We start from the raw sequence: 22,559 nt of genomic DNA on the forward strand, positions 1-22,559 counted from the left end.
ATACCCGGCACACTTATGGCGGCAAAAGCAAAGCAAAACACAAATGTTGGACGGAATGCGGAACCAATCAAACAATCTCCCCCAGTCACAGATCTGGGTTTAATCCATCGTTCATTTTCTCAGATGCCACACCAGTTTAGACCCAGCCATATGCAAATCAGTCTTGACCCTGTTCCTCATGGAACCAGTCCAGCCCAAACTGCCAGGCCAGGTCCGCCCTGGACCGGAAACAAGCATCCTGCGACGGTTTCAGGGCTTCACCGTTCATGAGCCAGACTAGCTTGAATCGAGTGGCATAGTGAGCGCGGGACCGACGTCTGGGCATACCCGGCGCACTTATGGCAGCAAAAGCAAAGCAAAACACAAATGATGGACGGAATGCAGAACCAATCAACCATTCATCCCAGTCACTGATCTGGGTTTAATCCATCGTTCTTTTTCTCACATGCCACCCAAGTTTAGACCCAGCCATATGCAAATCAGTCTTGACCCTGTTCCTCATGGAAACAGTCCAGCCCAAACTGCCAGGCCAGGTCCGCCCTGGACCGGAAACAAGCATCCTGCGACCGGTTTCAGGGTTTCACCGTTCATCAGCCAGGCTAGCTTGAATCAAGTGGCATAGTGCGCCTGGGACCCAAGTCTGGGCATACCCGGCACACTTATGGCGGCAAAAGCAACGCAAAACACAAATGATGGACGGAATGTGGAACCAATCAAACATTCACCTCCAGTTACAGATCTGGGTTTAATCCATCGTTCTTTTGCTCACCATGCCACCCCAGTTTAGATCCAGCCATAAGCAAATCAGTCTTGAGCCTATTCTTCATGGGAACAGTCCAGCCCGAACTGCCAGGCCAGGTCCACCCAAGACTGGAAAGAAGCATCCTGCGACCGGTTTCAGGGTTTCACCCTTCATCAGCCAGGCTAGCTTGAATCCAATGGCATAGTGAGCCCAGGACCCACGTCTGGGCTTACCCAGCGCACTTATGGCGGCAAAAGCAAAGCAAACCACAAATGATGGAGAGAATGTGGAACCAATCAAACATTCACCCCCAGTCACAGATCTGGGTTTAATCCATAGTTCTTTTGCTCATCGTGTCAAACCAGTTTAGACCCAGCCATATGCAAATCAGTCTTGAACCTGTTCCTCATGGAAACAGTCCAGTCTGAACTGTCAGGCCAGGTCCTCCTTGGACCGGAAACAAACATCCTAGGGCCAGATTCAGGGTTTCACCCTTCATCAGTCTGGCTAGCTTGAATCCAGTGCACCCGGGACCCACATCTAGACATACCGGGCGCACTTATGGCGACAAAAGCAAAGCAAAACACAAATGATGGACGGAATGCGGAATCAATCAAACAATCACCCCCAGTCACAGATCTGGGTTTAATCCATCTTTCTTTTGGTCACCCTGCCACCCCAGTTTAGACCCAGCCATATGCAAATCAGTCTTGACCCTGTTCCTCATGGGAACAGTCCAGCCCGAAGTGCCAGGCCAGTTCCTCCCTGGACCGGAAACAAGCATCCTGGGACCGGTTTCAGGGTTTCACCGTTCATCAGCCAGACTAGCTTGAATCCAGTGGCATAGTAAACCCGGGATCCACGTCTGGGCATACCCGGCGCACTTATGGCGGCAAAAGCAAAGCAAAACACAAATGATGGAGAGAATGCGGAACCAATCAAACATTCACCCCCAGTCACAGATCTGGGTTTAATCCATCGTTCTTTTGCTCACCCTGTCAAACCAGTTTAGACCCAGCCGTATGCAAATTAGTCTTGACCCTATTCCTCATAGGAACAGTCCAGCCCGAACTGCAAGGCCAGGTCCTCCCTGGACCGGTAACAAGCATCCTGGGACTGGTTTCAGGGTTTCTCCATTCATCAGCCAGGCTAGTTTGAATCCAGTGGCATAGTGAGCCCAGGACCAACGTCTGGGGATACCCGGCGCACTTATGACGAGAAAAGCAAAGCAAAACACAAATGATGCACGGAATGTGGAACCAATCAAACATTTGTTCCCAGTCACAGATCTGTGTTTAATCCATCATTCTTTTGCTTACCATGCCACCTCAGTTTAGACCCAACCATATGCAAATCAGTCTTGACCCTGTTCCTCATGGGAACAGTCCAGCCCGAACTGCCAGGCCAGTTCCTCCATGGACCGTAAACAAGCATCCTGGGACCGGTTTCAGGGTTTCACCGTCCATCAGCCAGACTAGCTTGAATCCAGTGGCATAGTGAGCCCGGGACCCACGTCTGGGCATACCCGGCGCACTTATGGCGGCAAAAGTAAAGCAAAACACAAATGATGGATGGAATGCGGAACCAATCAACCATTCATCCCAGTAACTGATCTGGGTTTAATCCATCGTTCTTTTTCTCACATGTCACCCCAGTTTAGACCCATCCATATGCAAATCAGTCTTGACCCTGTTCCTCATGGAAACAGTCCAGCCCAAACTGCCAGGCGAGGTCCGCCCTGGATCGGAAACAAGCATCCTGCGACCGGTTTCAGGGTTTCACCGTCAATCAGCCAGGCTAGCTTGAATCAAGTGGCATAGTGCGCCTGGGACCCAAGTCTGGGCATACACGGCGCACTTGTGGCGGCAAAAGCAACGCAAAACACAAATGATGGACGGAATGCAGAACCAATCAAACATTCACCCCCAGTTACAGATCTGGGTTTAATCCATCATTATTTTGCTCACCGTGCCACCCCAGTTTAAATCTAGCCATATGCAAATCAGTCTTTAGCCTGTTCTTACTGGGAACAGTCCAGCCCGAACTGCAAGGCCAGGTCCACCCAAGGCTGGAAACAAGCATCCTGCGACCGGTTTCAGTGTTTCACCCTTCATCAGCCAGGCTAGCTTGAATCCAATGGCATAGTGAGCCCAGGACCCACGTCTGGGCTTTCCCAGTGCACTTATGGTGGCAAAACCAAAGCAAAACACAAATGATGGACGGAATGCGGAACCAATCAAGCATTCACCCCCAGTCACAGATCTGGGTTTAATCCATCGTTCTTTTGCTCACCATGTCAAACCAGTTTATACCAAGCCATATGCAAATCAGTCTTGACCCTGTTCCTCATGGAAACAGCCCCGCCTGAACTGTCAGGCCGCGTCCTCCCTGGACCGGAAAAAAGCATCCTAGGACCAGATTCAGGGTTTCACCCTTCATCAGTCTGGCTAGCTTGAAATCAGTGCGCCCGGGACCCACATCTAGACATACCCGGCGCACTTATGGCAGCAAAAGCAAAGCAAAACACAAATGTTGGACGGAATGCGGAACCAATCAAACAATCACCCCCAGTCACAGATCTGGGTTTAATCCATCGTTCTTTTTCTCAGATGCCACCCCAGTTTAGACCCAGCCATATGCAAATCAGTCTTGACCCTGTTCCTCATGGAAACAGTCCAGCCCAAACTGCCAGGCCAGGTCCTCCCTGGACCGGAAACAAGCATCCTGGGACCGGTTTCAGGGTTTCACCGTTCATCAGCCAGACTAGCTTGAATCCAGTGGAATAGTGAGCCCGGAACCCACGTCTGGGCATACCCGGCGCACTTATGGCAGGAAAAGCAAACCAAAACACAAATGATGGACGGAATGCGGAACCAATCAACCATTCATCCCAGTCACTGATCTGGGTTTAATCCATCGTTCTTTTTCTCACATGCCACCCAAGTTTAGACCCAGCCATATGCAAATCAGTCTTGACCCTTTTCCTCATGGAAACAGTCCAGCCCAAACTGCCAGGCCAGGTCCGCCCTTAACCGGAAACAAGCATCCTGCGACCGGTTTCAGGGTTTCACCGTTCATCAGCCAGGCTAGCTTGAATCAAGTGGCATAGTGCGCCTGGGACCCATGTCTGGGCATACCCGGCGCACTTATGGCGGCAAAAGCAACGCAAAACACAAATGATGGACGGAATGCGGAACCAATCAAACATTCACCCCCAGTTACAGATCTGGGTTTAATCCATCGTTCTTTTGCTCACCATGCCAACCCAGTTTAGATCCAGCCATGTGCAAATCAGACTTGAGCCTGTTCTTCATGGGAACAGTCCAGCCCGAACTGCCAGGCCAGGTCCACACAAGACTGGAAACAAGCATCCCTTGACCGGTATCAGGGTTTCACCCTTCATCAGCCAGGCTAGCTTGAATCCAATGGCATAGTGAGCCCAGGACCCACGTCTGGGCTTACCCAGTGCACTTATGGTGGCAAAAGCAAATCAAAAAACAAATGATGGACAGAATGCGGAACCAATCAAGCATTCACCCCCAGTCACAGATCTGGGTTTAATCCATCGTTCTTTTGCTCACCATGTCAAACCAGTTTATACCCAGCCATATGCAAATCAGTCTTGACCCTGTTCCTCATGGAAACAGCCCCGCCTGAACTGTCAGGCCAGGTCCTCCCTGGACCGGAAAAAAGCATCCTAGGACCAGATTCAGGGTTTCACCCTTCATCAGTCTGGCGAGCTTGAACCCAGTGCGCCCGGGACCCACATCTAAACATACCCGGCGCACTTATGGCGGCAAAAGCAAAGCAAAACACAAATGTTGGACGGAATGCGGAACCAATCAAACAATCACCCCCAGTCACAGATCTGGGTTTAATCCATCGTTCTTTTTCTCAGATGCCACCCCAGTTTAGCCCAGCCATATGCAAATCAGTCTTGACCCTGTTCCTCATGGAAACAGTCCAGCCCAAACTGCCAGGCCAGGTCCTCCCTGGACCGGAAACAAGCATCCTGGGACCGGTTTCAGGGTTTCACCGTTCATCAGCCAGACTAGCTTGAATCCAGTGGCATAGTGAGCCCGGGACCCACGTCTGGGCATACCCGGCGCACACTTATGGCAGGAAAAGCAAAGTAAAACACAAATGATGGACAGAATGTGGAACCAATCAACCATTCATCCCAGTCACTGATCTGGGTTTAATCCATCGTTCTTTTTCTCACATGCCACCCAAGTTTAGACCCAGCCATATGCAAATCAGTCTTGACCCTGTTCATCAGGGAAACAGTCCAGCCCAAACTGCCAGGCCAGGTCCGCCCTGGACCGGAAACAAGCATCCTGCGACCGGTTTCAGGGTTTCACGGTTTCGGGGTTTCTCCGTTCATCAGCCAGGCTAGCTTGAATCAAGTGGCATAGTGCGCCTGGGACCCAAGTCTGAGCATACACGGCGCACTTATGGCGGCAAAAGCAAAGCAAAACACAAATGATCGACGGAATGCGGAACCAATCAAACATTCACCCCCAGTTACAGATCTGGGTTTAATCCATCGTTCTTTTGCTCACCATGCCACCCCAGTTTAGATCCAGCCATATGCAAATCAGACTTGAGCCTGTTCTTCATGGGAACAGTCCAGCCCGAACTGCCAGGCCAGGTCCACCCAAGACTGGAAACAAGCATCCTGCGACCGGTTTCAGGGTTTCACCCTTCATCAGCCAGACTAGCTTGAATCCAATGGCATAGTGAGCCCAGGACCCACGTCTGGGCTTACCCAGTGCACTTATGGTGGGAAAAGCAAAGCAAAACACAAATGATGGACGGAATGCGGAACCAATCAAGCATTCACCCCCAGTCATAGATCTGGGTTTAATCCATCGTTCTTTTGCTCACCATGTCAAACCAGTTTATACCAAGCCATATGCAAATCAGTCTTGACCCTGTTCCTCATGGAAACAGCCCGTCTGAACTGTCAGGCCAGGTCCTCCCTGGACCGGAAAAAAGCATCCTAGGACCAGATTCAGGGTTTCACCCTTCATCAGTCTGGCTAGCTTGAAACCAGTGCGCCCGGGACCCACATCTAGACATACCCGGCGCACTTATGGCGGCAAAAGCAAAGCAAAACACAAATGTTGGACGGAATGCGGAACCAATCAAACAATCACCCCCAGTCATAGATCTGGGTTTAATCCATCGTTCTTTTTCTCAGATGCCACCATGGAAACAGTCCAGCCCAAACTGCCAGGCCAGGTCCTCCCTGGACCGGAAACAAGCATCCTGGGACCGGTTTCAGGGTTTCACCGTTCATCAGCCAGACTAGCTTGAATCCAGTGGCATAGTGAGCCCGGGACCCACGTCTGGGCATACCCGGCGCACACTTCTGGCAGGAAAAGCAAAGCAAAACACAAATGATGGACGGAATGCGGAACCAATCAACCATTCATCCCAGTCACTGATCTGGGTTTAATCCATCGTTCTTTTTCTGACATGCCACCCAAGTTTAGACCCAGCCATATGCAAATCAGTCTTGACCCTGTTCCTCATGGAAACAGTCCAGCCCAAACTGCCAGGACAGGTCCGCCCTGGATCGGAAACAAGTATTCTGCTACCAGTTTCAGGGTTTCACCGTCAATCAGCCAGGCTAGCTTGAATCAAGTGGCATAGTGCACCTGGGACCGAAGTCTGGGCATACCCGGCGCACTTGTGGCGGCAAAAGCAACGCAAAACACAAATGATGGACGGAATGCAGAACCAATCAAACATTCACCCCCAGTTACAGATCTGGGTTTAATCCATCATTATTTTGCTCACAATGCCACCCCAGTTTAAAACTAGCCATATGCAAATCAGTCTTTAGCCTGTTCTTACTGGGAACAGTCCAGCCCGAACTGCCAGGCCAGGTCCACCCAAGACTGGAAACAAGCATCCTGCGACCGGTTTCAGGGTTTCACCCTTCATCAGCCAGGCTAACTTGAATCCAATGGCATAGTGAGCCCAGGACCCACGTCTGGGCTTACCCAGTGCACTTATGGTGGCAAAAGCAAAGCAAAACACAAATGATAGACGGAATGCGGAACCAATCAAGCATTCACCCCCAGTCACAGATCTGGGTTTAATCCATCTTTCTTTTTCTCACCATGTCAAACCAGTTTATACCAAGCCATATGCAAATCAGTCTTGACCCTGTTCCTCATGGAAACAGCCCCGCCTGAACTGTCAGGCCACGTCCTCCCTGGACCGGAAAAAAGCATCCTAGGACCAGATTCAGGGTTTCACCCTTCATCAGTCTGGCTAGCTTGAAACCAGTGCGCCCGGGACCCACATCTAGACATACCCGGCGCACTTATGGCGGCAAAAGCAAAGCAAAACACAAATGTTGGACGGAATGCGGAACCAATCAAACAATCACCCCCAGTCACAGATCTGGGTTTAATCCTTCGTTCTTTTTCTCAGATGCCACCCCAGTTTAGACCCAGCCATATGCAAATCAGTCGTGACCCTGTTCCTCATGGAAACAGTCCAGCCCAAACTGCCAGGCCAGGTCCTCCCTGGACCGGAAACAAGCATCCTGGGACCGGTTTCAGGGTTTCACCGTTCATCAGCCAGACTAGCTTGAATCCAGTGGAATAGTGAGCCCGGGACCCACGTCTGGGCATACCCGGCGCACTTATGGCAGGAAAAGCAAAGCAAAACACAAATGATGGACGGAATGTGGAACCAATCAACCATTCATCCCAGTCACTGATCTGGGTTTAATCCATCGTTCTTTTTCTCACATGCCACCCAAGTTTAGACCCAGCCATATGCAAATCAGTCTTGACCCTTTTCCTCATGGAAACAGTCCAGCCCAAACTGCCAGGCCAGGTCCGCCCTGGACCGGAAACAAGCATCCTGCGACCGGTTTCAGGGTTTCACCGTTCATCAGCCAGGCTAGCTTGAATCAAGTGGCATAGTGCGCCCTGGTACCCAAGTCTGGGCATACCCGGCGCACTTATGGCGGCAAAAGCAACACAAAACACAAATGATGGACGGAATGCGGAACCAATCAAACATTCACCCCCAGTTACAGATCTGGGTTTAATCCATCGTTCTTTTGCTCACCATGCCACCCCAGTTTAGATCCAGCCATGTGCAAATCAGACTTGAGCCTGTTCTTCATGGGAACAGTCCAGCCCGAACTGCCAGGCCAGGTCCACCCAAGACTGGAAACAAGCATCCCTTGACCGGTTTCAGGGTTTCACCCCTCATCAGCCAGGCTAGCTTGAATCCAATGGCATAGTGAGCCCAGGACCCACGTCTGGGCTTACCCAGTGCACTTATGGTGGCAAAAGCAAAGCAAAACACAAATGATGGACGGAATGCGGAACCAATCAAGCATTCACCCCCAGTCACAGATCTGGGTTTAATCCATCGTTCTTTTGCTCACCATGTCAAACCAGTTTATACCAAGCCATATGCAAATCAGTCTTGACCCTGTTCCTCATGGAAACAGCCCCGCCTGAACTGTCAGGCCAGGTCCTCCCTGGACCGGAAAAAAGCATCCTAGCACCAGATTCAGGGTTTCACCCTTCATCAGTCTGGCTAGCTTGAAACCAGTGCGCCCGGGACCCACATCTAGACATACCCGGCTCACTTATGGCGGCAAAAGCAAAGCAAAACACAAATGTTGGACGGAATGCGGAACCAATCAAACAATCACCCCCAGTCACAGATCTGGGTTTAACCCATCGCTCTTTTTCTCAGATGCCACCCCAGTTTACCCAGCCATATGCAAATCAGTCTTGACCCTGTTCCTCATGGAAACAGTCCAGCCCAAACTGCCAGGCCAGGTCCTCCCTGGACCGGAAACAAGCATCCTGGGACCGGTTTCAGGGTTTCACCGTTCATCAGCCAGACTAGCTTGAATCCAGTGGCATAGTGAGCCCGGGACCCACGTCTGGGCATACCCGGCGCACACTTATCGCAGGAAAAGCAAAGCAAAACACAAATGATGGACGGAATGTGGAACCAATCAACCATTCATCCCAGTCACTGATCTGGGTTTAATCCATCGTTCTTTTTCTCACATGCCACCCAAGTTTAGACCCAGCCATATGCAAATCAGTCTTGACCCTGTTCCTCATGGAAACAGTCCAGCCCAAACTGCCAGGCCAGGTCCGCCCTGGACCGGAAACAAGCATCCTGCGACCGGTTTCAGGGTTTCACGGTTTCAGGGTTTCACCGTTCATCAGCCAGGCTAGCTTGAATCAAGTGGCATAGTGCGCCTGGAACCCAAGTCTGAGCATACCCGGCGCACTTATGGCGGCAAAAGCAACGGAAAACACAAATGATGGACGGAATGCGGAACCAACCAAACATTCACCCCCAGTTACAGATCTGGGATTAATCCATCGTTCTTTTGCTCACCATGCCACCCCAGTTTAGATCCAGCCATATGCAAATCAGACTTGAGCCTGTTCTTCATGGGAACAGTCCAGCCCGAACTGCCAGGCCAGGTCCACCCAAGACTGGAAACAAGCATCCTGCAACCGGTTTCAGGGTTTCACCCTTCATCAGCCAGGCTAGCTTGAATCCAATGGCATAGTGAGCCCAGGACCCACGTCTGGGCTTACCCAGCGCACTTATGTAGGAGGCTGGACTGGCTTGTAGTGAGTACCAAGGGGTACTTACACCTTGCACCAGGCCCAGTTATCCCTTATTAGTGTATAGGGTGTCTAGCAGCTTAGGCTGATAGATAATGGTAGCTTAGCAGAGCAGCTTAGGCAGAACTAGGAGACGAGTGAAGCTCCTACAGTACCACTAGTGTCATATGCACAATATCATAAGAAAACACAATACACAGATATACTAAAAATAAAGGTACTTTATTTTTATGACAATATGCCAAAAGTATCTCAGTGAGTACCCTCGGTATGAGGATAGCAAATATACACAAGATATATGTACACAATACCAAAATATGCAGTAATAGTATTAGAAAACAGTGCAAACAATGTATAGTTACAATAGGATGCTATGGGGACACATAGAGATAGGGGCAACACAAACCATATACTCCAAAAGTGGAATGCGAACCACGAATGGACCCCAAACCTATGTGACCTTGTAGAGGGTCGCTGGGACTGTAAGAAAACAGTTAGGGTTAGAAAAATAGCCCATCCCAAGACCCTGTAAAGTGAGTGCAAAGTGCACTAAAGTTCCCCAAAGGACATAGAAGTCGTGATAGGGGAATTCTGCAGGAAAGACACAAACCAGCAATGCAACAACGATGGATTTCCAGTCGAGGGTACCTGTGGAACAAGGGGACCAAGTCCAAAAGTCACAAGCAAGTCGGAGATGGGCAGATGCCCAGGAAATGCCAGCTGTGGATGCAAAGAAGCTGCTACTGGACAGTAGAAGCTGAAGGTTCTGCAGGAACGACAAAGGCTAGAGACTTTCCCTTTGGAGGATCGATCCGCCACGCCGTGGAGAGTCGTGCAGAAGTGTTTTCCTGAAGAAAGACCGCCAACAAGCCTTGCTAGTTGCAAATCGTGCGCTTACGGTTTTTGGATCCTGCTGTGGCCCAGGAGTGACCAGGATGTCGCCAATTTCGTCTGGGGACAGAGGGGGCATCGAGCAAGACAAGGAGCCCTCTCAGAAGCAGGCAGCATCCGCAGAAGTGCCGGAACAGGCACTACGAGGTAGAGTGAAGCGGTGCTCACCCGAAGTTGCACAAAGGAGTCCCACGCCGCCGGAGGACAACTTAGGAGGTCGTGCATTGCAGGTTAGAGTGCCGTGGACCCAGGCTGGACTGTGCACAAAGGATTTCCGCCGGAAGTGCACGGAGGCCGGAGTAGCTGCAAAAGTCGTGGTTCCCAGCAATGCAGTCTGGCGTGGGGAGGCAAGGACTTACCTCCACCAAACTTGGACTGAAGAGTCACTGTACTGTGGGAGTCACTTGGACAGAGTTGCTGGATTCAAGGGACCTCGCTCGTTGTGCTGAGAGGAGACCCAGGGTACGGGTGATGCAGTTCTTTGGTGCCTGCGGTTGCAGGGGGACGATTCTGTCGACACACGGGAGATTTCTTCAGAGCTTCTAGTGCAGAGAGGAGGCAGACTACCCCCACAGCATGCACCACCAGGAAAACTGTCGAGAAGGCGGCAGGATCAGCGTTACAGAGTTGCAGTAGTCGTCTTCGCTATTTTGTTGCAGTTTTGCAGGCTTCCAGCGCGGTCAGCAGTCGATTCCTTGGCAGAAGGTGAAGAGAGAGATGCAGAGGAACTCGGATGAGCTCTTGCATTCGTTATCTAAGTGATTCCCCAAAGCAGAGACCCTAAATAGCCAGAAAAGAGGGTTTGGCTACCTAGGAGAGAGGATAGGCTAGCAACACCTGAAGGAGCCTATCAGAAGGAGTCTCTGACGTCACCTGCTGGCACTGGCCACTCAGAGCAGTCCAGTGTGCCAGCAGCACCTCTGTTTCCAAGATGGCAGAGGTCTGGAGCACACTGGAGGAGCTCTGGGCACCTCCCAGGGGAGGTGCAGGTCAGGGGAGTGGTCACTCCCCTTTCCTTTGTCCAGTTTCGCGCCAGAGCAGGGCTGAGGGGTCCCTGAACCGGTGTAGACTGGCTTATGCAGAAATGGGCACCATGTGTGCCCATGAAAGCATTTCCAGAGGCTGGGGGAGGCTACTCCTCCCCTGCCTTCACACCATTATCCAAAGGGAGAGGGTGTAACACCCTCTCTCTGAGGAAGTCCTTTGTTCTGCCTTCCTGGGCCAAGCCCGGCTGGACCCCAGGAGGGCAGAAACCTGTCTGAGGGGTTGGCAGCAGCAGCAGCTGCAGTGAAACCGCTGAAAAGGCAGTTTGGCAGTACCGGGTCTGTGCTGGAGACCCGTGGGATCATGGGATTGTGCCAACAATGCCAGGATGGCATAGAGGGGGCAATTCCATGATCTTAGACATGTTACATGGCCATATTCGGAGTTACCATTGTGAAGCTACACATAGGTAGTGACCTATATGTAGTGCACACGTGTAATGGTGTCCCCGCACTCACAAAGTCCGGGGAATTGGCCCTGAACAATGTGGGGGCACCTTGGCTAGTGCCAGGGTGCCCACACACTAAGTAACTTAGCACCCAACCTTTACAAGGTAAAGGTTAGACATATAGGGGACTTATAAGTTACTTAAGTGCAGTGTAAAATGGCTGTGAAATAACGTGGACGTTATTTCACTCAGGCTGCAGTGGCAGGCCTGTGTAAGAATTATCAGAGCTCCCTATGGGTGGGAAAAGAAATGCTGCAGCCCATAGGGATCTCCTGGAACCCCAATACCCTGGGTACCTCAGTACCATATACTAGGGAATTATAAGGGTGTTCCAGTATGCCAATGTAAATTGGTAAAATTGGTCACTAGCCTGTTAGTGACAATTTGAAAGAAATGAGAGAGCATAACCACTGAGGTTCTGGTTAGCAGAGCCTCAGTGAGACAGTTATGCATCACACAGGGAACACATACCTATAGGTCACAAACTTATGAGCACTGGGGTCCTGACTAGAAGGGTCCCAGTGACACATAACAAACATACTGAAAACATAGGGTTTTCACTATGAGCACTGGGCCCTGGCTACCAGGATCCCAGTGAGACAGTGAAAACACCCTGACATACACTCACAAACAGGCCAAAAGTGGGGGTAACAAGGCTAGAAAGAGGCTACTTTCTCACACAACCCCCCCCCAAACGAAGGACAATAAGGCTAACCTTGGCCAGTTGAGACTTTATTGTCTAAGTGGTGATAAGTAGAGAGTAGCTCTGCAATAGACTGGTTACTCCCTTTATCATCCACTATATGGTTACTTCCCTGTGGGGATGTAAACCACCCTGTTTGAAGTTTTTTAGCTAAGCAACAATGTGAAGATGTATTTTCAGAGTTTCTATCAGTAAGTTTTAGTTTAGAGCAGTGGGAATTGGCCACTGAACCTATTGGTAGTGATGGAAATGCCAGACATGGATGCTGTCTCAGTAAAGCCATAGCTGGGCAAAAACCTTGTCCATATGGCTGGAAGAGAGAACAGGGATGCTGTTTCTCTTGAGTTGGAGCAGGGCAGGGATGCTGTCCTATGAGCTCCACACTAGGACAGGGATGCTGTCGTAAGTGTTGTGAGGCAGTGCAGAGTTTCTGCACTAAAGTTTCTCTCGGAGGGTTGGAGGGGTGCTCCATGTTAACTAAAATGGTGCTCTTTTTCTCACCAATGTTAGTTATCCCACAGAGAGGTACTTCTACCTCAGGGAGTACAGCTTTGCCAGCTGATGATTCCCTTTAAACAGGTGCCACCCCAGGAGAGGTTTCTCCCACCATAGGAATGATATCCTGATTGGCAGGGTGGTTAGGGGATACTGTGATACCCTTTTTACCTGTTGTTGGAGAGGGATCCTGAGTTTTCAGGCCTTCTCTCCTTTGCTTTTTCATTTCAGTAGAAATGAGAGGGAACAATTCCTCTGGGATGCCCAGCATGGCTGCATGGGCATAAAACTCTACATCAGCCCAACCTGAGGTCTCTAGGTCATTCCCTAAGAGACAATCTACAGGTAAGCTAGGTGATACTACCACCTGCTTAGGGCCAGTAACTCCACCCCAACTAAACTGAATTATAGCTAAGGGAAGAAACTTAGTGGAGTTATGGACATCAATAATCTTATACTGTTGTCCAATGATGTATTGTTCAGGATGCACTAGGCTTTCAGTCACCAAAGTGATACTGGCACCTGTGTCCCTGTAGGCCAAGGCCTCAACACCATTTATTGAAACTGTCTGCCTGTAGTTATCCATTGTAAGGGGACAAGCAGCCAGTGTGGCAAGGCCAATGCCACCAGGTGTGACAGAAACTGTCTTGGGACTGACTACCCCAGTTTCTATTATGGACCCATAAGTGAACCCAACTACACCCTTAACTTGACTGTTGCCAGCAGTCCCACCACTAGTACCACTACTGCTAGGGGCACAAGAGCTTGATGTATTAGTGGTGGTAGGCTCAGGGGGTTTACCTGGACAGGACTTATCCCCTGGCCTATGGCCTCTGTTTTTACACACAAAGCACCCAGGCTTTTTAATGTGTGCAGGTTGAGAAGAAGAGGAAGAATTTGTTTTATCCCCACCCTCTGAAGAGTGTTTAAGATTTGAAGTGGGATCTTTGGTTTTACCCTTATCCCCATGCTTATCTTGAGATTTTTCACCATCTTTCTTCTTGCCATCCTTGTCACCACCTGTATGAACTTTTCTGTTCACTCTTGTTATGACCCATTTGTCTGCCTTCTTTCCCAATTCTTGGGGAGAGGTCAGATCTGAGTCCACTAGATACTGGTGCAACAAATCAGACACACAATTATTAAGTATATGCTCTCTCAGGATTATGTTATATAGGCTTTCATAGTCAGTCACTTTACTGCCATGTAACCAACCCTCCAAGGCCTTCACTGAATGGTCAACAAAGTCTACCCAGTCTTGTGAAGACTCCTTTTTGGTTTCTCTGAACTTCATCCTGTACTGTTCAGTGGTTAAGCCATAACCATTTAGGAGTGCATTCTTAAGAACTTTGAAATCATTGGCTTCACTTTCTTTCACAGTAAGGAGCCTATCCCTACCCTTTCCACTAAATGATAGCCATAGGATAGCAGTCCACTGCCTTTGAGGGACATCCTGTACAGCACAGGCCCTCTCAAGTGCAGCAAACCACTTGTTAATGTCATCCCCCTCCTTATAAGGGGGAACTATCTTGTGCAGATTCCTAGAATCATGCTTTTTTGCAGGATGACTATGGGGAATACTGCTGCTGCCACCATGGGTTTCTAAACCCAATTTCTGTCTTTCCCTTTCCACCTCTAGGGACTGCCTATCCAAATCCAGCTGTTGCTTCTTGAGCTTCAGTCTGGTTTGTTCCACTCTCAATCTATTGAGCTCCCTTTCTAACACTCTGTCATCAGGGTGGGTGGGTGAGGCATGTCTAGAGACAGAAGTATGCTGAGATAGAACAGAAGGAGACCTGGCCCTAACAGAAGGCACCCTAACAGCGTGGCTAACAGAAACAGCACTTCTACTATGATGAGAAGGAATACTCTTACTGTGATGTGAGACCACACTATCTGTATGATGTGACTCAACATCAGTACCAACTATGCTAGGTTGTCTGCTAGGGGGCAGGCTTGGAAGTTTCCCTCCCACCTCTTTTGCTAGGGGTGCCCCAGAATCAGAGTGGGAACCATCAGCTAACTTTTCGACAGTAGTGCCAGCTATGGCCTTATCCTGTTCAACAAGCATATTCACTAACAGTTCTCTAGAAGGATTCTTCCTTACACTTAAACCTCTATCTATGCAGAGACTCCTTGCTTCTTTCCAGCTAAGGTTATCATAAGCAAGTTTGGACAGATCAACAGTTTGGCCTGTGCCAGACATTTTAGACAGTGTTTAAGTGACAGAAAAAGTGAAGAAAAAGTTTTTCAGAACTTTTAGAAAGACAGAAAAAAACTTTTGAAACTTTTTAAAGAACTTTTTAGAAAGTTAGAGGTACTTTTCAGCACTTTAGAAAAGAAGTGAGAAAAGAAATGCAAAACTTTTTGGTTAGGTGTACATACACTGAACTTGTTTTGTATATTTTTCTCCTATCAAAAGTACAATGACAAAAGTGGTAAGTAGTTACAGAGCACTTATCCCACCACTGCACAACCAATGTAGGAGGCTGGACTGGCTTCTAGTGAGTACCAAGGGGTACTTACACCTTGCACCAGGCCCAGTTATCCCTTATTAGTGTATAGGGTGTCTAGCAGCTTAGGCTGATAGATAATGGTAGCTTAGCACAGCAGCTTAGGCTGAACTAGGAGACGAGTGAAGCTCCTACAGTACCACTAGTGTCATATGCACAATATCATAAGAAAACACAATACACAGATATACTAAAAATAAAGGTATTTTAATTTTATGACAATATGCCAAAAGTATCTCAGTGAGTACCCTCAGTATGAGGATAGCAAATATACACAAGATATATGTACACAATACCAAAATATGCAGTAATAGTATTAGAAAACAGTGCAAACAATGTATAGTTACAATAGGATGCTATGGGGACACATAGAGATAGGGGCAACACAAACCATATACTCCAAAAGTGGAATGCGAACCACGGATGGACCCCAAACCTATGTGACCTTGTAGAGGGTCGCTGGGACTGTAAGAAAACAGTTAGGGTTAGAAAAATAGCCCACCCCAAGACCCTGTAAAGTGAGTGCAAAGTGCACTAAAGTTCCCCAAAGGACATAGAAGTCGTGATAGGGGAATTCTGCAGGAAAGACACAAACCAGCAATGCAACAACGATGGATTTCCAGTCGAGGGTACCTGTGGAACAAGGGGACCAAGTCCAAAATTCACAAGCAAGTCGGAGATGGGCAGATGCCCAGGAAATGCCAGCTGTGGATGCAAAGAAGCTGCTACTGGACAGTAGAAGCTGAAGTTTCTGCAGGAACGACAAGGGCTAGAGACTTCCCCTTTGGAGGATGGATTCACTATACCGTGGAGAGTCGTGCAGAAGTATTTTCCTGAAGAAAGACCACCAACAAGCCTTGCTAGCTGCAAATCGTGCGGTTAGGGTTTTTGGATGCTGCTGTGGCTCAGGAGGAACCAGGATGTCGTCAATTGCGTCTGGAGACAGAGGGGGCGTCGAGTAAGACAAAGAGCCCTCTCAGAAGCAGGAAGCACCCGCAGAAGTGCCGGAACAGAAACTACAAAGTAGAGTGAAACGGTGCTCACCCGAAGTTGCACAAAGGAGTCCCACGCCACCGGAGGACAACTTAGGAGGTCGTGCAATGCAGGTTAGAGTGCCGTGGACCCAGGCTGGACTGTGCACAAAGGATTTCCGCCGGAAGTGAACGGAGGCCGGAGTAGCTGCAAAAGTCGTGGTTCCCAGCAATGCAGTCTGGCGTGGGGAGGCAAGGACTTACCTCCACCAAACTTGGACTGAAGAGTCACTGGACAGCGGGAGTCAATTGGACAGACTTGCTGGATTCAAGGGACCTCGCTCGTTGTGCTATGAGGAGACCCAGGGTACCGATGATGCAGTTCTTTGGTGCCTGCGGTTCCAGGGGGACGGTTCCGTCGACCCACGGGAGATTTCTTCGGAGCTTCTAGTGCAGAGAGGAGGCAGACTACCCCCACAGCATGCACCACCAGGAAAACAGTTGAGAAGGCGGCAGGATCAGCGTTACAGCGTTACAGAGTTGCAGTAGTCGTCTTCGCTACTTTGTTGCAGTTTTGCAGGCTTCCAGCGCGGTCAGCAGTCGATTCCTTGGCAGAAGGTGAAGAGAGAGATGCAGAGGAACTCGGATGAGCTCTTGCATTCGTTATCTAAGGAATTCCCCAAATCAGAGACCCTAAATAGCCAGAAAAAAGGGTTTGGCTACCTAGGAGAGAGGATAGGCTAGCAACACCTGAAGGAGCCTATCAGAAGGAGTCTCTGACGTCACCTGCTGGCACTGGCCACTCAGAGCAGTCCAGTGTGCCAGCAGCACCTCTGTTTCCAAGATGGCAGAGGTCTTGAGCACACTGGAGGAGCTCTGGGCACCTCCCAGGGGAGCTGCAGGTCAGGGGAGTGGTCACCCCCCTTTCCTTTGTCCAGTTTCGCGCCAGAGCAGGGCTGAGGGGTCCCTGAACCGGTGTAGACTGGCTTATGCAGAAATGGGCACCATGTGTATCCATGAAAGCATTTCCAGAGGCTGGGGGAGGCTACTCCTCCCCTGCCTTCACACCATTTTCCAAAGGGAGAGGGTGTAACACCCTCTCTCTGAGGAAGTCCTTTGTCTGCCTTCCTGGGCCAAGCCCGGCTGGACCCCAGGAGGGCAGAAACCTGTCTGAGGGGTTGGCAGCAGCAGCAGCTGCAGTGAAACCCCTGAAAAGGCAGTTTGGCAGTACCCGGGTCTGTGCTAGAGACCCGTGGGATCATGGGATTGTGCCAACAATGCCAGGATGGCATAGAGGGGGCAATTCCATGATCTTAGACATGTTACATGGCCATATTCGGAGTTACCATTGTGAAGCTACACATAGGTAGTGACCTATATGTAGTGCACGCGTGTAATGGTGTCCCCGCACTCACAAAGTCCGGGGAATTGGCCCTGAACAATGTGGGGGCACCTTGGCTAGTGCCAGGGTGCCCACACACTAAGTAACTTAGCACCCAACCTTTACCAGGTAAAGGTTAGACATATAGGTGACTTATAAATTACTTAAGTGCAGTGTAAAATGGCTGTGAAATAACGTGGACGATATTTCACTCAGGCTGCAGTGGCAGGCCTGTGTAAGAATTGTCAGAGCTCCCTATGGGTGGCAAAAGAAATGCTGCAGCCCATAGGGATCTCCTGGAACCCCATACCCTGGGTACCTCAGTACCATATACTAGGGAATTTTCAGAGTGTTCCAGTATGCCAATGTAAATTGGTAAAATTGGTCACTAGCCTGTTAGTGACAATTTGAAAGAAATGAGAGAGCATAACCACTGAGGTTCTGGTTAGCAGAGCCTCAGTGAGACAGTTAGGCATCACACAGGGAACACATACCTATAGGTCACAAACTTATGAGCACTGGGGTCCTGACTAGCAGGGTCCCAGTGACACATAACAAACATACTGAAAACATAGGGTTTTCACTATGAGCACTGGGCCCTGGCTAGCAGGATCCCAGTGAGACAGTGAAAACACCCTGACATACACTCACAAACAGGCTAAAAGTGGGGGTAACAAGGCTAGAAAGAGGCTACTTTCTCACACAACCCCCCCCAAACGAAGGACAATAAGGCTAACCTTGGCCAGTTGAGACTTTATTGTCTAAGTGGTGATAAGTAGAGAGTAGCTCTGCAATAGACTGGTTACTCCCTTTATCATCCACTATATGGTTACTTCCCTGTGGGGATGTAAACCACCCTGTTTGAAGTTTTTTAGCTAAGCAACAATGTGAAGATGTATTTTCAGAGTTTCTATCAGTAAGTTTTAGTTTATAGCAGTGGGAATTGTCCACTGAACCTATTTGTAGTGATGAAAATGCCAGACAGGGATGCTGTCTCAGTAAAGCCATAGCTGGGCAAAAACTTTGTCCATATGGCTGGAAGAGAGAACAGGGATGCTGTTTCTCTTGAGTTGGAGCAGGGCAGGGATGCTGTCCTATGAGCTCCACACTAGGGCAGGGATGCTGTCCTAAGTGTTGTGAGGCAGTGCAGAGTTTCTGCACTAAAGTTTCTCTGGGAGGGTTGGAGGGGTGCTCCATGTTAACTAAAATGGTGCTCTTTTTCTCACCAATGTTAGTTATCCCACAGAGAGGTACTTCTACCTCAGGGAGTACAGCTTTGCCAGGTGATGATTCCCTTGAAACAGGTGTCACCCCAGGAGAGGTTTCTCCCACCATAGGAATGATATCCTGATTGGCAGGGTGGTTAGGGGATACTGTGATACCCTTTTTACCTGTTGTTGGAGAGGGATCCTGAGTTTTCAGGCCTTCTCTCCTTTGCTTTTTCATTTCAGTAGAAATGAGAGGGAACAATTCCTCTGGGATGCCCAGCATGGCTGCATGGGCATAAAACTCTACATCAGCCCAACCTGAGGTCTCTAGGTCATTCCCTAAGAGACAATCTACAGGTAAGCTAGGTGATACTACCACCTGCTTAGGGTCAGTAACTCCACCCCAACTAAACTGAATTATAGCTAAGGGAAGAAACTTAGTGGAGTTATGGACATCAATAATCTTATACTGTTGTCCAATGATGTGTTGTTCAGGATGCACTAGGTTTTCAGTCACCAAAGTGATATTGGCACCTGTGTCCCTGTAGGCCAAGGCCTTAACACCATTTATTGAAACTGTCTGCCTGTAGTTATCCATTGTAAGGGGACAAGCAGCCAGTGTGGCAAGGCCAATGCCACCAGGTGTGACAGAAACTGTCTTGGGACTGACTACCCCAGTTTCTATTATGGACCCATAAGTGAACCCAACTACACCCTTAACTTGACTGTTGCCAGCAGTCCCACCACTAGTACCACTACTGCTAGGGGCACTAGAGCTTGATGTATTAGTGGTGGTAGGCTCAGGGGGTTTACCTGGACAGGACTTATCCCCTGGCTTATGGCCTCTGTTTTTACACACAAAGCACCCAGGCTTTTTAATGTGTGCAGGTTGAGAAGAAGAGGAAGAATTTGTTTTATCCCCACCCTCTGAAGAGTGTTTAAGATTTGAAGTGGGATCTTTGGTTTTACCCTTATCCCCATGCTTATCTTGAGATTTTTCACCATCTTTCTTCTTGCCATCCTTGTCACCACCTGTATGAACTTTTCTGTTCACTCTTGTTCTGACCCATTTGTCTGCCTTCTTTCCCAATTCTTGGGGAGAGGGCAGATCTGAGTCCACTAGATACTGGTGCAACAAATCAGACACACAATTATTAAGTATATGCTCTCTCAGGATTATGTTATATAGGCTTTCATAGTCAGTCACTTTACTGCCATGTAAACACCCCTCCAAGGCCTTCACTGAATGGTCAACAAAGTCTACCCAGTCTTGTGAAGACTCCTTTTTGGTTTCTCTGAACTTCATCCTGTACTGTTCAGTGGTTAAGCCATAACCATCTAGGAGTGCATTCTTAAGAACTTTGAAATCATTGGCTTCACTTTCTTTCACAGTAAGGAGCCTATCCCTACCCTTTCCACTAAATGATAGCCATAGGATAGCAGCCCACTGCCTTTGGGGGACATCCTGTACAACACAGGCCTTTTCAAGTGCAGCAAACCACTTGTTAATGTCATCCCCCTCCTTATAAGGGGGAACTATCTTGTGCAGATTCCTAGAATCATGCTCTTTTGCAGGATGACTATGGGGAATACTGCTGCTGCCACCATGGGTTTCTAAACCCAATTTCTGTCTTTCCCTTTCCACCTCTAGGGACTGCCTATCCAAATCCAGCTTTTGCTTCTTGAGCTTCAGTCTGGTTTGTTCCACTCTCAATCTATTGAGCTCCCTTTCTAACACTCTGTCATCAGGGTGGGTGGGTGAGGCATGTCTAGAGACAGAAGTATGCTGAGATAGAACAGAAGGAGACCTGGCCCTAACAGAAGGCACCCTAACAGCTTGGCTAACAGAAACAGCACTTCTACTATGATGAGAAGGAATACTCTTACTGTGATGTGAGACCACACTATCTGTATGATGTGACTCAACATCAGTACCAACTATGCTAGGTTGTCTGCTAGGGGGCAGGCTTGGAAGTTTCCCTCCCACCTCTTTTGCTAGGGGTGCCCCAGAATCAGAGTGGGAACCATCAGCTAACTTTTCAACAGTAGTGCCAGCTCTGGCCTTATCCTGTTCAACAAGCATATTCACTAACAGTTCTCTAGAAGGATTCTTCCTTACACTTAAACCTCTATCTATGCAGAGACTCCTTGCTTCTTTCCAGCTAAGGTTATCATAAGCAAGTTTGGACAGATCAACAGTTTGGCCTGTGCCAGACATTTTAGACAGTGTTTAAGTGACAGAAAAAGTGAAGAAAAAGTTTTTCAGAACTTTTAGAAAGACAGAAAAAAACTTTACAAACTTTTTAAAGAACTTTTTAGAAAGTTAGAGATACTTTTCAGCACTTTAGAAAAGAAGTGAGAAAAGAAATGCAAAACTTTTTGGTTAGGTGTACATACACTGAACTTGTTTTGTATATTTTACTCTTATGAAAAGTACAATGACAAAAGTGGTAAGTAGTTACAGAGCACTTATCCCACCACTGCACAACCAATGTAGGAGGCTGGACTGGCTTGTAGTGAGTACCAAGGGGTACTTACACCTTGCACCAGGCCCAGTTATCCCTTATTAGTGTATAGGGTGTCTAGCAGCTTAGGCTGATAGATAATGGTAGCTTAGCACAGCAGCTTAGGCTGAACTAGGAGACGAGTGAAGCTCCTACAGTACCACTAGTGTCATATGCACAATATCATAAGAAAACACAATACACAGATATACTAAAAATAAAGGTACTTTATTTTTATGACAATATGCCAAAAGTATCTCAGTGAGTACCCTCAGTATGAGGATAGCAAATATACACAAGATATATGTACACAATACCAAAATATGCAGTAATAGTATTAGAAAACAGTGCAAACAATGTATAGTTACAATAGGATGCTATGGGGACACATAGAGATAGGGGCAACACAAACCATATACTCCAAAAGTGGAATGCGAACCACGAATGGACCCCAAACCTATGTGACCTTGTAGAGGGTCGCTGGGACTGTAAGAAAACAGTTAGGGTTAGAAAAATAGCCCACCCCAAGACCCTGTAAAGTGAGTGCAAAGTGCACTAAAGTTCCCCAAAGGACATAGAAGTCGTGATAGGGGAATTCTGCAGGAAAGACACAAACCAGCAATGCAACAACAATGGATTTCCAGTCGAGGGTACCTGTGGAACAAGGGGACCAAGTCCAAAAGTCACAAGCAAGTCGGAGATGGGCAGATGCCCAGGAAATGCCAGCTGTGGATGCAAAGAAGCTGCTACTGGACAGTAGAAGCTGAAGGTTCTGCAGGAACAACAAGGGCTAGAGACTTCTTCTTTGGAGGATGGATTCCGCACACCGTGGAGAGTCGTGCAGAAGTGTTTTCCTGAAGAAAGACCGCCAACAAGCCTTGCTAGCTGCAAATCGTGCGGTTAGGGTTTTTGGATGCTGCTGTTGCTCAGGAGGGACCAGGATGTCGCCAATTGCGTCTGAGGACAGAGGGGGCATCGAGCAAGACAACGAGCCCTCTCAGAAGCAGGCAGCACCTGCAAAAG

The sequence above is a fragment of the Pleurodeles waltl genome, chromosome 9 (assembly GCF_031143425.1).
Source record: "Pleurodeles waltl isolate 20211129_DDA chromosome 9, aPleWal1.hap1.20221129, whole genome shotgun sequence".
NCBI lineage: Eukaryota > Metazoa > Chordata > Amphibia > Caudata > Salamandridae > Pleurodeles > Pleurodeles waltl.